The sequence below is a fragment of the Octodon degus genome, unplaced genomic scaffold (genome assembly GCF_000260255.1).
Source record: "Octodon degus isolate 3935 unplaced genomic scaffold, OctDeg1.0 scaffold00120, whole genome shotgun sequence".
Classification (NCBI taxonomy): domain Eukaryota; kingdom Metazoa; phylum Chordata; class Mammalia; order Rodentia; family Octodontidae; genus Octodon; species Octodon degus.
The window spans coordinates 2,193,041-2,212,085 of record NW_004524696.1 but is presented as its reverse complement, the minus strand read 5'-3'; the positions used below and the strand labels follow the sequence as shown (position 1 = coordinate 2,212,085).

At 33.4% G+C, this 19,045-nt stretch overlaps 1 protein-coding gene across 1 annotated transcript in view; it reads right to left on the bottom strand.

The window, feature by feature from the left end:
* Positions 1 to 19,045, bottom strand: part of Znf407 (zinc finger protein 407) — a 535,987-nt gene that overhangs the window by 344,244 nt on the left and 172,698 nt on the right. The gene's annotated exons all lie outside the window — the stretch shown is intronic.

Sequence of the window (19,045 nt, the reverse complement as noted above, 5' to 3'; positions counted from 1 at the left end):
ACCAGCATTTGGTATAAAAGATAAAGCAGTGCTTCAATATAACATGCAATGGCCCCTAGCCCATTTCATACTTCAATCAAAAAATAAATTTGAGAAAATGTCATTTTATTAAATATTTAAAGAACTATAAAAGAGTAAATGAATAATTTTCATGAAGCTTCCTTAAAAATGGGAATGGTTTAAAGACAGGTTTCTGAAATTGACATAAATGTTTACTATAGTAAAGAAAAAAAAAATCCCACTGTTCTAGTGCCAAGAAAATACCAATAACTAAAACAAACAAAAAATATAACCTGACATACTATCTTAGTTTACACACAAATCAGTTTACTTTAATTCAGTACTTCTGACATAAGTATGAAATGGACAGAAATCAGCAACTAGTACATTGTGTAACATTCTGCCACTGAACGCAGTACAACATCAATTTAATTATATCATATGACTATTTAAAACAATTTAGATCTCATTCAGAAACAACAGACTAAAAATGACTCTCTTGATAAGTAGAAAAAAAAATTACTGATGTAACTTTCAGTGTAAAAGGGCTTGCAAACATTTTTGTTAATTATGTATTACAGCTGTCCTTCATAAAGTTAATTACTAATAGCTGAAAGGCAATAGAATCTATTTGCATATGTACATGAAAGGCATGACATATGCAAAAATATGATTTTAATTAGCATTCTATGATATGAAGGGCTACAAATCAAATTGGCATGTTATAAGATTCTTAACATTAAACACTGAATTCATCTGGACATGTTTGCACAAATGGGTAACATAAGACTGCAAAGTACTATAGTCACTCATGAGACCTTCAACAAACTCCAAGAACAAAATAATTTCTAAAATCCTGAATGCTGCTTTTATCTTATCTAGGTTATTTTGCTTATTTTCTTAATATAGTAGGAAATCTTGGCTTTAAGGTATAAATAATATATATGTATTTTAAATGCTATCATTTATCACTCAATATAGTTTCATAAAATGATGATATTAATTCCTCTTTCTTTATTAGGCAATAGCAACATATACTGTATGACTATTAATAACTGGTCACACCATCAATCATTAAAATGAAAAGATAATTATTACATTTGAAGAAGCAAATTGCGATAATATTAAATGTTGAGCAAAACACTTTACAAACTATTTTGTATTTGTTTCTACTTGATTTGGACAACATAAATAATTTTTTTCATTTCCTTAAAAAAGAATATAGTAATAACAAAAGTCCATTTAAGTCATAACTTCCCTACTGTCCTCCCTTTTCCTATAATTAAAAAAACATAAAGCTAATAGCAAAGAGCAAAGGCTAAAAACCCAAAGTTGCAAACCACAGCTTATTTACACGACCAAGTATAATTTAAGACATCTAAATTCAGAAACCTCACTGCAGTAAATAGAAAAATATTTTATTAATTAAGATATATAAGATTAATCAATTCAACCAAAAATATTATGTAGCACAGGAAAACAAATTAACTGGGGTGCACATAATATACCATTCTAATATCTGCTTAATGTTGCTGTTGCTTTTTTTTTAGAGAAACAGTATTTGTTATTATTATGGGAAAATGGGAACGTTTATACTCCAAAATAATCTCAATTTGTTCAAATATAAAATATTCATCTACAGTTTGACTTAAGTAGAAATTCTTTATATTTGGCATCAAGTAAGGTACTGTATAAGTCTCAATATTATCCTTAGTCAAACTAAAGTCAAACATAAGTAGCATAAAATTAAAAACCTATATAAACATAATACTGTCAGCAATATGTTACTGAATATAACCTATCATTCAGTGCCCTTGAAAATTAAAGTTTTAAACAGATACATTTAAATTTATATAAAGATACCACCAGAAATCAAACAAAATAATCCCTAAGGTGAAAAACATTCCAAAATTGAAATAACTTGCTCCTATGAAGTACTTATTCCTTTATATTTTCATTTTGTCTCAGCACACTGACTGATCACATACTATGTGATAACCATGAAAAGATTCACAGTTAAATGGACAAGCAGAGCATCAAAGTGTGTGTGTTCTTGGAGCTTTCATGCTACAACAATAGCTGAAGAACAGATCAAGTATACCAGCAACACTACTTCATACACTGTATGCATGCACCCATACAACTCAGAAACTAATTAAGGATTTGATGTTATCCAATAAAACAGTTTTAAGCAACTCTGGTGCACAGGTAAACAAACAACAGACCCTACACTCAGGTAATACAAAAATAACAAAGGGACATACAGACAATAAAGAAAAAAGGAAAACATAAGAATATCAAATACTAATAAGTGACAGAAGAAAAAATGAAATCGATAAAGAAGCTTTAAAATGTCAGTGGGCATTTGGAATTCTACCTTAAGAAGGCAAAAGAATATAACTTGTGTTAAATAAAGGCAAGGGAGTTGGCTGTGGAAATAAATGAAGAACACGGATCCCAGCAGAAAAAAGAGCAACACAGACACTTGCAGGTGGGACAAGTTGGCCACGTCACTTCAGTATGGAATCATGGAGCTGTAGCACTATATTCAAAGAGGAGAGCAATTCATAGAGGTGAGAGTGTGCCATCTACACTGCTTGTAAGTAACAGTCACATTTCCATTAGCATAGAAACCTTGGTTTTTACTCTAACAAGAAAAACCATCATGGGTATCCAACTTGAGAAGCAACCTTCTAACTTACATTTTAATAGGAGCCCTCTGGCCATACAGAAAGAAAAAGATCACTTAAATGTCTCTTACAGTGAAGCCAGGCAAATAAGGCAACTGAGAAGAGAACTGGGTGGAGGCAGAAGCTGTGCTTGTAACTAAAGCTAACCATATTTCCCTATGCACTGGATGTGCAGTCTGAAAGATAGGTCACGAAAAGACCAATGCTTGGCTTGGGAGCGAATGAGTTGATTAGGAAGACAAGATCAGAGAGCAAGATGTTTAAAGAGAAACCACAATGGACATGCAAGAAAAAGACAACTATGAAGGTGATTTTTCTGGCTGAGGGCCAAACCAGATTAGAAATATACTTATTGAACCTATTAATCTGCTAAAAACCTGACCATCTGAAGAATACCCTTTAAAAAAAAGTTTAAAAAATGATTAGTTGATTGATTAGTAAATAACCACAATTACTTGAAATAGCCTCATTTAAAATAGTTTGACGCCAAAAAAGCAATACAGTAGTAATATTTAATTTTACTTTTCAATAAATCAACAATTCTTATGTTAACATTTATTTAAAAATAATCTTCCTACACTACATATGACTAAAATTCTCTTCTTTTAGTGATTTATCCTTTAACACTGTGAAATTATTTCAATTTAAAAGTTGTGGACAATTAGCTAACTGATCTATTAAAGTAAATAAAATACAATAACAGAACAGCAAATGCTAGAAGGAACAAAATCTCAGAGCCATGACCCACTGGCATTTCCTCATTCACACTGGAGAGTGAGGGATTGTGTCTAGTGCAGGAGCTGCAAATCAAGTGTGCAGAGGCAAAAAGGTGATACTGCAGTAAGATACCCTCGGGAGATACAGAGGCCTTTATTTCTATTCCCCATCTCTTTCATAACATGAGGCACACCTGACACAAAGGCATAAGGCATACAGCTTATAACAACATGGAAACTTTTTTATAAAAAAAGTCAGTCCAGACCACAAAAAATAAAGTATTTTCTCTTAAAAGTTCATCTAAATGTGAGTTAGTACATGTGGAGATACATATGGCCAAGTCCCTCATCCCTACAGTGCTACTGATCACCCTCTCAATATCTATTCGTATCTCTCAAACATTTCTCTTAACAGCAATGTGAAACACGTCCCCAACTGCTGGTCAGAACACAGATGTCATGCTTGAAACAATGGCTGAACTACACAATCACACAACTGACATTTTCAAATCTCTGATAAAGAAGAGAATAACAAGCCAACAGGCAGCAAGATTATCTGGATAAAGCTACTGGACAAGAACAAAAACCAAAGTAACACCAAAAGCATAGCTAGCCTTCTACTTGCTTACTTGAGCTAACTTTTTCCACTATGCTGATCAGAGGCACATTTGTGGCACCATTAAAAGTATGAGTCCAAGTGTAAGAGGACAGCATGACTGAGGCCAGCAAAAAGGCAGCAGGCTGCATCCTGGCTCTGCCATTCTACTGGATATCACTAAGGACATAAAGTACAATCTCAGAGTCCCAGTTCCTCGAGACAAAAAATGACCAAAAAAAAAAAGTACGTTATATGAGCTTTTGTGAGAATTAAAGTAATTCTACAAGTACACACAGCATGGAGGCAAGTTACAAGAGATTGATACTACACAAAACCAGCACTGCTTTCTTCAAAACCTTGTAAGTAGTCTGTTACAACTAGGAATAAAGACAAGCACTTGAAGGCTTTCAACTCCAAAAATCCTTCACTTTTCTTGGTTGTGTGTGACTATGCCTAACAGCTGAAACAGACTTTTAGTTCATGTACATAAGATTTCCTATAAAATCCAGATGTAAAGATCTGACCAATATGCACCTTATGCAAAAACATTCCCCATAAGAAAACCATTTATCTATTATGTGAACAAAGCTAATACCTACATCGGTTTATATCACTTATCAAGGTATAAGGGGGACACAAAGCACTCCAAAACATTGCAGTAGCAACCAGCAAAGAATAATGAGCCTTCACAAACAAACGTGTTACAAGAGAAAAACACCACTGACTTTGCAGTCATGTATGTTTTAAGCCCCAAGAAGTAAGAGATTTTGTATTTTCTAAGCTTACTGGACCCCTAAATATTTTTTTCATAGCAAATATATATGAATAAAATGGAACTTTAAGGCACAATTTAGAAAATGCTTATCCCAGCTTGGGGTGCTATAAGAAAAGAACACTGACTAATTTTTACAGAACAGGAATAACCTGCATAGTTCTAGAAGCAAAAAGGTCCAGGAGCAAAGAGCCAGAGGATTCAGTGTCTGATGAGGATGCATCCCCATAGCTGTCACCTGCTATGTGCCCTAACATGATGGATGGTATAACCAGGTTCCCTGAAGTTCCTTTTATCAATGCATTAATCCCATGCGTGAGGGAAAAACTCTCCTAATCAAATAAGCTTCCAAAAGTCCCATCCTCTTAATATTAGTACCCTGCAAATTAACCATTAATAAGGACCATGAACTAAAGAATGTAGGCACTTTAAGAAATTAAAAAGAGCAAAGAAAGTCTTCCATAAAGTCTCTAAAAGACAAGGCAGTTTCATATGCAAACATATTCCTATAGATTCATTCTATTTTTACCTCTACTAGGAATATTTCACAACTAAGTGGACTATTTTCTACTATTTTCTATATAATTTGACTTCTAGTGCTAGTCCATTTGTGATCTTCTTGCTACTAATTATTTTGCCAATCCATTTTTTTTGTTTGTTTGTTGGTTTGTTTTTGTTTGTTCGTTTTTTGAGACAGGGTCCCAATAAGCAGTTCAGACTGGTGATGAATTCACTATTTAGTGCAGGCTGGCCTCAAACTTACAGCAATCCTCTCTCCTGCTTCCATTCCCCAAGTAATGCAATTTAGGTATGCACTGCCTTGCCCATCTAACTGCCATCAATTCTTAACCCTCATCTCATCCTCTAAAAGTGATAACTTTTTCTATACACATTCTTATTTCACAGGTAAAATTCATTTCCTGGCCTGTAAGCATAATCTCTTTGTAGATGACTCTAAAATATGTATCTCTACCCAGGGGTTTTCCAGGGCAATTTTTCTTCTTTGATGATATGGTAGAACATGTCCAAAGCTCTATCACAGTCTTTCATTGCTAATGATCTCTTGTAGACTTCCTAATTCTATCAATTGTACCACGTTCCCCATTCAGTAATCTTATTCTCATGTCTATAAATCATCAACTGTTTCTTTACAATTTTTCCCTATTAAGATTTTACCTTTGAAGGGCCAGTCAGATAGCTCAGTGGACTAAAATGCCTGCTTAGGTAGATGCAGGGACTGGGGCTCACTTCGTAGCATGCCATGCCAGTCCCGCACCCAGGGCATGCTGAGATGGTGACTGACACTGAACATAGTGGCATGTGGCTGTAAGCCCAGTGCTTGGGATGCTGAAAACAGGAGAATCTCTGAGTCCAATCTGTGTAGTGAGATCCTGTAGACCCTGTACTAAATACATTTTTTTAAAAAAAAGATTTTACCTTTCTCTTTCTACTTTAGTTCAAACCATTATGTTCCAAGTACCACACTTTCAAGGTACTTGCCACTGCAATTAATCTATATATCACCAGTACATAATCTTTTATCAATATATTCATACTGTACCTCAATTTATAAACCTTTTATAATTTCTTTCTGGATTAGATAAAACACCAAATACTGAGTTAGATAATAATGGCTCTTATAAGTTGTTCTGAATAAGTTATTTCAAATTTAGGAAATTACCTCAAAAGATATCCTTAAATGATAGCTTAAAGAGCTATTTTCCTAGTAAAATGTTAGAGTGACTAAATTTTCATTAACTGTAGCATAACTGTGATAAAATATTACATAGTAATCATAAGTACAGAAAACTGCTTAAGATTATTAGGTTTTAACAGAACAAAAATATTCTATGAAATATCATTTCTTTTGTGTGTGATCATCTGTACTTTTGAAAGCACTTTACACACACAAAGAAGACCAAATTGTATCCAACATGAGACTTTGTTCTACATGATTATAGGCTTTATTTTTATAAATTAAGTAGCATTTTTTAATTTAATAAGTGTAAAATGCATCACAAAGCTTTATGTTTTCCATAGCATTTTGGTCTCCTTATTGGTACCTCAAACACATGCATATATAGCACAGGCATCATGAGTGCATCCTGAGAGGGGATAGAACTGGGGATTAGACAAGATAAGTGACTCTGACTTTTTCAAGAGAATGTAACAAAGTAGCCAAAAATGCAAAAGTAGGACTCGTGCCTGGTGACCTTTATGCAGTACTCTCTCCAACATTCCACTCCTGACTAATGAAAGATTATTATCTTGTACAAAAATAATAAAAAAGAAAATACTACAGAAAGTGTTCACAAATAAAATCATTATACTATGTTTACATTTTTAAGTGAACATGAATTTGTGAAACTAATATATAACAAATCTAGCAATTGCTATAAAATAGATAATTTAAATGCATTCATATATGTTTGAAAAGCATATATATTTAAAAATACTCATTTAGGGGTCGGGGAGATGGCTCAGTAGAATAAATGCTTCCCTGGTAAGCACAAGGGCCTGAGTTCAATCCCTGGTTCTGGAAAAAAAAAAATACTCATTTAACCTGTAAAAGAGGTTAAATAAAAATTTTAAAAAGTATAATGATTAAGGGCCAGTGGACTAGAGCACCTACATAAGGAGAATGCAGCAGCCAGGGATCGATCCCTAGCATGCAGTGCCAGGCCTGCCCGCTAGGTGCACTGAGAGGGCACCTGAGACTGGGCATGGTGCCGCTGGCCTGTAATTCCAGCATTCAGGAGGCTGAAAACTGGAGGATCACTACAAGTTCAACCTACATATTGAAACCCTGTAGATCCTATAGACCCTGTCCTAAATACAAGAAAAAGAAAAGTATAATGATTATAAAGTAATATGTTTACTTCTGACACTGATAGTCCTGCGGATGACCCACTAATATTATGGACTACTGGACTATACTGGAATATTTTTCTGAATTCATGCATCTACAATATTTAAATGACAATGAAATACCCTTCTCTAACAAAACTAAACAATAAAAGGGATACAAATGAAGGACCAATTTGTATCTGTATATACAAAATAGTTAGGATAGATATATAGCTACTTTCTCTTAATTCAATGAGAAGAAAGATTTGTATTAATAGTGTTTGGACAGGATATCATATCAGCATCTTGTACTATGAATAACCACTAAGAACTCTCATTGCTATTTGTTTCTCAATAAAATTATTTAAAAAAATGTAGTATGTTTAAAGAGAAGTATAATGAAGTTCATCACTTATAAACAGTCAAGATAGACTGCATGGATTTTAATATAAGCAATACAAGATTTAAAAAGTATTCTATGTTCAAATTGTTAGAAACCAAGGCTGTTATGCTTTGTTGTTAAAATGTGAAATATTTCACATGGTAAAATATAAACCAAAACTTAAATGAAGTATAAGATGATTTTACCTACATAATGTATAAAAAAATCATTCTAAATAATTTGCAATTTAAACCTTATTAATTTTTAAGCAGGACTTCAAGAAAGATTTTTTTTCCAGCCATTTCTCATACCACTGAAAACATTAACATAAATGAATAGTGAAAATTGGGTTGACAAGAAAGCTACATGGATTAAAGCCCCTGCTTAGGTAGACCCCTGTGTGCCATGCTGGCCCCGCCCCCGGGGCCTGCTGAGGTGGCAGTTGAGACTGGGCATGGTGGTACATGCCCGTAATCCCAGCACTTGGGAGGCTGAAAAACAGGATTACTACAAATCCAATCTGTGCAGTGAAATCCTATAGACCCTGTACTAAATACATTTTTTTAAAAAAGTGAAATTCAAAGGTATTCAAATCTATCAAATATCTTACAAATCAATAGGAAAACAGTATAATTACATGAGATCTGTTCACGTCAAACATCAGGAATTAATACTTAAGTAATCCTTAAAATTGTATTTCTCAATTCCTTTATACAATCAATGCTAGCCAATAATTATGTGTTTCATTGTTTCTCAGGGGTCTGACACACATCTTGTGAATGCTATTATGCTTTTGTTTATAATCATCACACATCCCATACAACTGTCACCTTTTTTTTCCTTAGTAGACAGATATATCTCATCTTAAATTATTTTTAATTCCTCATAGCAGAACTATATCCATGTAATTTTATAGGAAGTAATTTGCTTCAAAGAAAAATTGACAACATAACAAAATGTAAAATACCAAAGAATCCTTTACAACTTTAAAAGTGCAGATATTTCCTGGATAGTTCTATCTTAATCAAAGAATGCCCTTGTATTTATTAAAATTACCCATGAAAAGAAAATTTAGAAAATATTTGCAAATTCATTATAAACAAAACCTTACCTGTTGTTTCCTACCTCTCTCAAGAATAAACATTCTGTGTAGAAAAAAATGCACTTTAAGATTTCATAAAATGTGAGCTATAGCACTCTGAAAAATTTCTCCAAGAATCTGGACACCACACAACAGCAGTTACAAATATACATCACATAAACAAACATGCAAGGACACAGGTGTACCCAATTGCCTACAACATTAAAAAGAGGTAAAGGAGACATTCAGCAAGGCAGTAGTCATCTAATGATTAATTCCATTTTGTTCCTGGTACCTCAAGATCTTATCAAGGTATTCTAGACTTCCAAATATTAACCAGCACTAAATAATAATGAAAGAAATCATATAATAAAGTTATCTGAGGTTTTGTCTTCATTTTTGTTTCTCTGTTTGACTGACAGAAAGTCTTACTATATTTCTCAGGCTAGACTTAAACTCCTGAGCCTCACCTAGATGAATCATTTATTTTTCAATTTGTAAGGAGGGAGATTACAAAGTTCTCTAGGTTCTTTATGCATATCATTTCATTTAACTCTGACAATATCCTAAAACAATGAGTTTCATATATACTAAATAACTCCCCAAATGTATCACACTTACTAAGTGAGTCAGGAGTTGAGGCCAAAGATGCACTAGATCACTAAACTATCCTGTCATGGGTCTAACCTAGGTCCTATCAAACTATCAACCTACCATGTCTCAAACCACACAACTGTAAAATTATATTCCTGATACCCTGTTTAAACATATAATAAATTTAGCAAACAACTACATTCATATTAAACTAAAAAATAAGAATTTCTCAAAGCAATTAAATGCCAAGGAAAGAAATTAAAAACAAATGACATTAGATATGTTTATGGTGACAGTATTTACAAAAGAAAGAAAATATGAGCCAAGAATAAATTGATCATAAGCCACACTCATTAAAAGCTTTCTAAAACAGTTCAATAAAGAAGCCTTTGTCTGGAGCTATTTCAACTCATCTTATAACGGTAAGAAAACAATAATGGTGCACATTTCTGGTACTGTTAGATATTATCCTGAGAATGCAAAGTGATTATGTGGTCCACAGGAGCTAAAATACCCAAGTGTGTTCTATGTAAGAAACTGCACCATAAATGAATATTGCTGAAGCTCTCTCAGTGCTTCTGTGACACAGGAAAACATTCAACTCAAGATCTAGAACCAAGGGAATTTGGCTTAAGTGGGCCTCACCTATGACTACACAAGGATACAATCTCTTCTCCCTGGAATTACAATGAGGAGTAAAGAGAAAGCTATGAGGTCAGGACTGGTGTGCTTGGAGTACAGCAAGTCCTCTAGAACACTGACTTTACAGAGTGTGCTGCTGCGAGGAAGAAGGGCACATAGGCACATAGGCACTACAGCATGGAACTGGCTAAGTGAACTCTGCGAATCTTAGTTTCACAATGCAAGAATGAGAACTTCCCAGACAGCCGTGAAGGAATTTAAAAACAAGTAATACAAAACTGACCATTTCAGTGAGAATACTATGTGTCAACCAGAATAAATGACCACTTTAAACATGGATTATCAGGAATGAAATCATAGTTGTGACATACTTACTACAGTAACCTCAATTCAGAAAGAAAAATGAGGTGAGATCACTGTAAACATCTGTAATCCCACATATTTGGAGGTGAGGGGAGAACTGTCACAAATTCAAGGCCATTCTTGGCAACATAATGACAGAATACCATCTCAGAAATGAAAGGGGTCAAAGAGTGGAGGAGATGGGGGGAGGTTAGGGAATGTAGAGATACTGGGAGAAAACTGAAGTACACTGGAATTAAATATAGTTATGATTATAAGAAAAGTGTACCTGCATGAAGCATATAGAAACCTAGATTTTATTTTTTTATTTTTTTTTCCTGTATTTAGTACAGGGTCTACAGGGTCTCACTATATAGATCAGACTCCTAGTGATCCACCTGTTTTCAGCCTCCCAAGCACTAGGATTACATTCAATATAATTTTTCAATTATTATCTATGAAATATTATTTGATAAACAAGGGTATAATTGGTCATTTATAGTTGATATATTTATCTAAAGTATGTTAATGGAACTGTTTACAAATAAGCCAAAAATGGAAAATTTTAAGTGATACACTTTACTTTTGAATACATTTAGCATGAACATACTCTTAATCCTGATATGCATATAAAGGAGTGGTCTATAGTTTATATCAAGATTTATATGTAGTTTAATATATTTCTTTTTTTATGTATTTAGTACAAGGTCTACAAGGTCTCACTACACAGATCGGACTCATAGTGATTCTCCTGTTTTCAGCCTCCCAAGATCTGCGATTACAGGCGTGCACTACCACGCCCAGTTTTAAATATCTTTCAAGAAATACAATTATATGTAAAAGTACACCAACAGAAAGTGATTTAATAATAAAATGAACAGAGCCAAATTTAATCTATATGCAATGACTCAGGCAGTTATATCAAAACATTCATGCCAGGCATTGTGGCACTTGCCTATAATACCAGCACTCAGGAGACTGAGGCAGGAGGATCACTGTGAATTCAAGGCCAGTCTGGGCTACATAAGCCTGCACTAGATAATGAGACCCTGTCTCTAAATAAATAAATAAATAAATAAATAAATAAATAAATGGAAGCAGTATTTCAGACAGACAATCATTATCATCAATTTAATGCTGTATCTGGGAGAGGCAGAAATGTCAATTATTCAGAGTTATATGTCTCAATTATTGTTAGCAGCAATGTAAACTAATACAACCACTCTGAAAATCTGTATGAAGATTCCTTAAAAATTTGTTTTCCTGGGAGTGTAAAAGTCATATTACAGTGATATATGCATGCACACTTTACAGCAGTGCAATTTACAACATCTAAATCATGTCAGACGGATGTATGCCAATCAAAAGATGAGTAGATTAACAAAATATATACATATAGTATACATATACAAAGGAATACTATGCAGCCATTATGATAAATTTGAGCCATCTGTAAGAAAATGGATGGGGCCAGGGAGAAAACTCAGTAGAGTAAGTGCTTGGCTGGAAAGCACAAGGTCCTCAGTTTGATCACTGGTACCACCGAAAAAGAAAAAGAAAAATGGATAGATTCAATATCAAAATACTACATGAAAATGTCAGTCACAAAAAGTTAAATATGGCACAGTTTCTCTAATATGAAAAGACCTAAAATATAAATAAATAACAAGACAAGAGACATGTTGAAGAAAAAAAGTGGTAGATTCTGTAGTGATAGGAAAAAAGTATGAGGAAGGAGGGTAAAAAGGGGGAGGTAAAATTATCAAAATGTACTATGCATGTGTTTCAAACTCCCAAACTGAATGTAATCGCTATGTACTGCAAACCTATCATAATACAAAATTAAATTTAAAAAAAAATCAATAACCATCCTACATTTAGAGGTTTACGTAAAGATAGATAGATAGATAGATAGATAGATAGATAGATAGATAGATAGATAGAGATATATACTGCATACATATAAAACTTGCAAATAAATGTTTAAAAAATAATTTCAAATACCTAAAAACTCACAAATAACTCAGATGACCATCAAAATGAAAGAAACAAAAAGTATATCAAGAAATAATGTAGGGCCAGTGAGATAGCTCAGTGGTCTACAGTGCCTGCTTAGGCAAGCTTAGACAAGTACAGGACCGTGGTTTGATCATCAGCACCACAAACTATGCCAGGGAGAACTGAGCAGGCCACACACACAAAAAAGAAACAATGTAATTATACTGACCAATACTGAAAAAATTAAAAATTAATACAAAATATATAACAGAGGAAATCAAGTAGTTTCACTGATAAAACAAACTAGCCAAGAAAAAGATACAAAATTGTATCTTTCATTTACAGAGAACTCTAGAGTATAAAAGCTAGGCAACAGTGGCAGAAGCGGATCAGAGATTCCTTGGAAATGGGAGAAAGAGCCATGAACAATTAAAGAAAACCATGAAAATAATTGGAAACAACAGATATATTTCTTAATTTGCTTACAGTAAAAACTCTATGCAGAATCTACACATAGGTATGTTGTAAAACTCGTACAATCACACTTTCAAATACATATGAATTTGTGTAATAAATATGTGATTTTTCTCTTAAAGGTAGAGAACACTTATAAAGCAATTCAATTTATAAAGGCATATCCATGAAAAATTCAACAGAAACAAGTAGCATTTCAGCAATTATATGCTGATAAATAAGGAAGAACCACTTGTAGTTCTTTTTAACTATGTATTTTCACTGTTTTGATTTGTGGTTTAGATTTTGAGAGTAACTGAAAAGTCAATAGCTGCTATGACATGCATGTCATAATAATAAATTCTTCACCGCTGAAGTAATACATATAGCAAATAATTCCTCAATTATAATTTTCTCAACTATATATGATATATCTATACAACAGAAGGATGAACAGTTAATGTATTACAAAGGAGTGATAATGAGAATGTCAAGTATTAGTAGTAAAAATCTGAGGTTTAAGAATTATAGCTAAAAGCTGATTAAAAAAATGGTAGAGAGATAAAAAATACATAAAATAAAAATATAACTTCTACCGTTTTGCTTTATACAATTAAGACTTTCTCATACTTGTCACAAGCAAAGTAGTTTCTCACTAAGACTAGAAATTTGAATTTCTAAGAGAAATTATATACAATGAAAATCTGCACAGAAATTTTATAAAAAGAGATTATTTCTAGATTTGTTATTTTATTTAGTCTCCTTTACAGGGTGGTGGTCAGATGTGTGATTTCTTTGTTGTTGAAAATAAAATAATCACCAAAAATAACAAAGAGATGAGTGTGGTTCATAAAAATTTTAAGTACACTAATGAAAAAAATTCAGAAGTCTCTTAAAATTATGATACAAGTAGCAACCAAACTGCACAGAAGGGCCGGCCAAATATCTCAGCAGATTAAAGCGCCTGCTAGCAGGTACAGGGGCCAGAGGTTTGATCCCTGGGCCTGTCAGGCTGGCCCCGTCCCCCAGGGCATGCTGTGAGGGAAATTAAGACTGGGCATGGTGGCACATGCCTGTAATCCCAGGTCTTGGAAGGCTGTAAACAGGAGAATCACTACAAGTCTGATCTAGTAGTGAGATCCTGAACACCTGTAGATCCTTCCCTAAAAAATACAAAAAATTTTCTAAAATTAAAAAAAAAACTGCACACAAAATGAAGTTAATAGCAAGACACATACATATAGTATTGTTAAGTTAAAATCTAAATTACATAGAGAAAAAATAATGTACCTTGAGATAAAAAAACAATATTATTGAAAGATCTAATGGCTACTACTTTGAGATAGTCTTCTGTGAAAGATATAATTTTATATTTTGTAATAGCAAATGGAATAATCAGTATTTTCTTAGTCTATGTTTTCTGTGAAGAAAACTGTTAACAGTTATTGGAAAGTGTTTATTATATAGACTACAAATTCATGATATAACTGGGGAAAAAAACAAACATGAAAACATGTACAAGTGTAAAATATACCCAGCTGCTGGGGTTATCCCTGGGGATACCACAAAATACATTCCTCACCCAAAAAACACAGAGAAAACTTTAAAACCAAAAAAGATTACAAAGTCCCTTTACTAGACAAAATCAAATTAATCCACAATGAAATCTGCCAAACTAAAAATTAAAAAAATCAATAAACTACTCCAGTAAATGTAATATAAATTTAAAAGAAAAAATTCAAAGTAAAACAATTCACGTTTTGACAAATAAAATGCTAGGTAGTACATGGAATAAATAATGAGGTCCTCGCACCTACATAAAACATGATCACCGGGCCGGGGAGATGGCGCAGTAGAATAAAACATAATCACCATATTGTAAGGCAATACCAGGATGATCAAGTAATGAAAGATCTGTTCCCTCCATACTGAAAATGTGAATTTTTAGGAACTTTAGAAATTAACAAAGAGTGTGTGCGCGCGCGCGCACACACACACACACACACACACACACACACAAGGTAAAAAGAATGACCATTACAAAAACTAGTCGAACACTGACAGAATCAATAAGCTCTATAGAGATTTAACTTACACCAATTCCATCCTCTCCAAAGCTCCACGTAGCTCTTTAAGACCAACAAGCTCATAAGTTTGTTCAAGAGCCCAATGGCTCTTGTGAAACTGGACGCTTTAATAATACAGTGTGATCACTCTTGAGGTCAGAATTTCTCTCCTCAGGCTTTGTATTTATTAGTATTTATTCTTGTTCTTGATTCTTTTTGATTTTCTGAACTAATTTGGTAAAATCTATTTTCTCTGTCACATGTGGTCAAGGAAATCATTGCTTATTTCACTTTACCCAAAACACAAATTTCCATATTGGTCTTGAGCCAGTACCTTTTTGTACTCATAAATACAATGGCTTTCAAAATACCATGGCATAGCGTCAAACAGGTTTGAAACTGATCAAAATGTTACAGAAAAACTTTACTAGGTGGAAATTTCACCAGAAAAACTCTATTCTTCAGTTTGTCTTTATTAGCTATAATTTAGAACTCACTCTGAGTAATGCCTATCCACAGGGAAAGTATCTGGGAATGGGGATGATGAAAGGTAATGTTTAATATCCCAGTTCCAGTAAAGAAGAGGTTAACAACAACATTTAAAAGGAAAAATGAGAATGATAAACCCACACATGTTTTAAAGAGGTCCAACATATTCCATGAATCTAAAATCATACACACGTTCAGAGGACTGAGTGAATGCCATGAGAAAATGAATACCCAAGAAGATAACAAATTTTCCATCTCATTGTACCTTTGCATAAGCAGAAAGGAAAGGTAAAGGGAGAGGTACAAAATCTGGTACAGCAATTAAAATATACTACATCCAAACAGAGTCCAATAACACTACCCAGAGAAAGGTACCGGCTCAAGACCCATATGGAAATTGTTGTTTTGGTAAAGTGAACTAAACAATGACTTCTTTAGTCACACATGTCAGAGAAAATAGACTTTACCAAACTAGTTGAGAAAGTCAAAAGGAAACAAGAACAATAATAAATACCAATAAATAGAAAGCCTGAGGAGAGAAATTCTGACCTCAAGAGTAATCACATTGTATTATTAAAAGGTCCAGTTTCAAAAAAACACACACTACATATGCAAAGTAGTAAGAATATAAAGTTTATGCAGATGAGAAAACAGTAAACAAAAACTATTCCTGCTGTTGCAGGCAGCTGAGCTAGATAAAAATATTATAAATAGTCAGACAGGGCTAAGCCCTCAAGGAGACAGTATAGAAGACAAGAGGACTTTGACCCCTGCTGTGGGCCTGACCACAAGACAAAAGAATAAACAAATGCAGCCACACACCTCCCTAAAAACAGGCACCCAGGACTGATACGCTAAATGAGCCTCTCATCTTAAGGACATATGGAAGTCACCAACCCAGCCCGTAAAGGAAGAGCCCTGGTTCTGTATTCATGCCATATTGCTATGTAACTCACTTCTCCATATAGTCCTGTATTTTAATCAATTTCACTTCAGTGACTGTGCTTGTAATCTCATTGGTTAACCAGAGTTTGTCCCACCTCATACCCACCTAACGCAGTTCCCATGTTGTCCATTTTAGACCAGCCTCACCACACAGTTTTACTCTATATAAAAATCCCTAGAAGACAAAGCTTAGGGAAATATGCTTAGGTCTCCCTTCTCTCCCTCTCTAGGACAGAAGCTTTCTTTCCCCCAGTAAATATATTCTGCTTTTAACATCCATTGTTCCTAAAATTCATTGTTCAGTTTTAGAGAACAGCCCAGGTAGGTTGGAAATTTCATCTCCCTATATCACTGCCAAATCCCAAGCAACACAATTGCTATAATGATACATCCACTAAGCTATTACAACAAGCATTTTCAGAGAAATGTAAGAACTAGAGCTAAGAAAAATAATCTTCCATCAAGAAATACAGAATATCAATAAATTAGTTTTAAAAAGAAACAAATACAAATTCTTTAGAGTTGCAAAGTAAATAACCTCAGATGAAGTTCAAAACAGATTTAAACAGCCAGTAGGATTCAAAAGAATAAAGATAAGTGAACATACAAAAAGACATCTCTGTCTTTGAAAAAAAATAAATAAAAAGAAAAAAGAACATAAAGAAAAGGAAGACGGCAACCAAAAAAGAGAAAATGAACATATCCTCCAACAAATGTAGAAAATGCCATCAAAAAATACCATTGTGTCATGCACGATTTCAAAAAGAAAAGAAAGAAGAGTGGAAAATATGTGTGGAAGAAATGATAGCAGAAAATTTAAAGTTGAGGAAAAACTAAAGACACAACAGTGAGCATGATAAAGACAAGCAGATCCACAGCTAGATCAAACCTAATCAGGTTAATAAAATGGAAACACAGAAATAAAACAGTACAAAAAAATGATTCACCCATTATAAGGTATACACAATAAGATTAACATCTGACATCATTAAAACTACTCAAGTCTGAAGGAAATGGAATGGCATACTCACACTGCTTTAAAGAATGCTATCAACAAAGATTTTCATTTTTAGCAAAGGAAACATAGAAATACCAAACAAAGCAAAAGTAAAAGAATGCATGAGTACAACTGCCTTCTGAAAAAATATTAAGGTAAAATTAAATAATACACCACAGCAACTCAATTCCATGTAAAGAAATGAAGGATATCAAAAAAGGTAAATACAAAGATAGTACAAAATATCTGTTGTTTGTAACTCTTTTCCCCATGCCTCACTCAAAGGCATCTACTTAAAGCAATTTGAACTTTTACTTTGACATAAAATGTATAAAAATATAATTTGTATAATAAAAGTCTACAATAAAAGAAGACAGAATGAAGATAATAGGAGTAAAACCTTTGTGCAGCATTTAAATTAACTTACTATTTTTCAAAATACAGCGTCAACAGTTAAGATATTCACTGTCATCACACAATGATGAATGACAAAATTTAAATACATATGTATTTTATATATAAATAATGTACATATACATGCAAGTCCTGAATTGACTGAAAGGTAAAACATTGCCCCAAGTCCCAAGATGGCAAATCCACGAAGACAGGCATATTAACTATAATGTTTTTATTTGACAGAAATTGCTGTAAATGTCTGATAAACAAGAGCTGATGTAAAAATATAGTGAATATTTATATTTATTACAGTAGGACACATTGCCATTATCATTGCCTTTCCAAAATACTCAAAATATTCTACCTTTTCGAAACACAAATCTAATCATTCTTGGCAATATGTATTTTACACTATAAAAGTATTTCTTTTAATTTTTAATTTTTTTCCATAATTTTATTGAGAAACAAATAGCAATGAGAAAGTTTCAAAAATAGCAATGAGAAAGTTTCAAAAATAGCAATGAGAAAGTTTCAAAACAAATTGGTAGGACAGTTAATTAACACATTGCATACATTCTTCCTAGCGGTTAACTGCTGTACAAGATGCGGACTTGATATCCTATTTACAAACACTATTACAACAAATCCCTTTATTCATTAAGAGAATGTAACTATATATCTATCCTAACTGCTTTGAATACACAGATACCAAATGGACATTCATCTGTATCCCCTTTTTTTGTTAAGTTCCATCATTTAAATATTGTAGGTGTGTAAACCTCAGCAAAATATTCTAAAAGGATTCAAAGGTCCATAATAGTATTGGGTATTCTGTTTCACTGGCAATGTCAGAAATTGTTGACCTGAGTCCCCTCCAGCTCAACATAACACCATGGCTTTACTTCTTATACTTTGTTTTTATACTTTTATGCTGGATGGTTAAGACCAAGATAAAGTAGGACATATGCAACAAGAGTTGTAGCTTTTGGGTCTGATAAGGTCAGTGAAATCCCCTCAGGATTTATCCTGAGATCCTG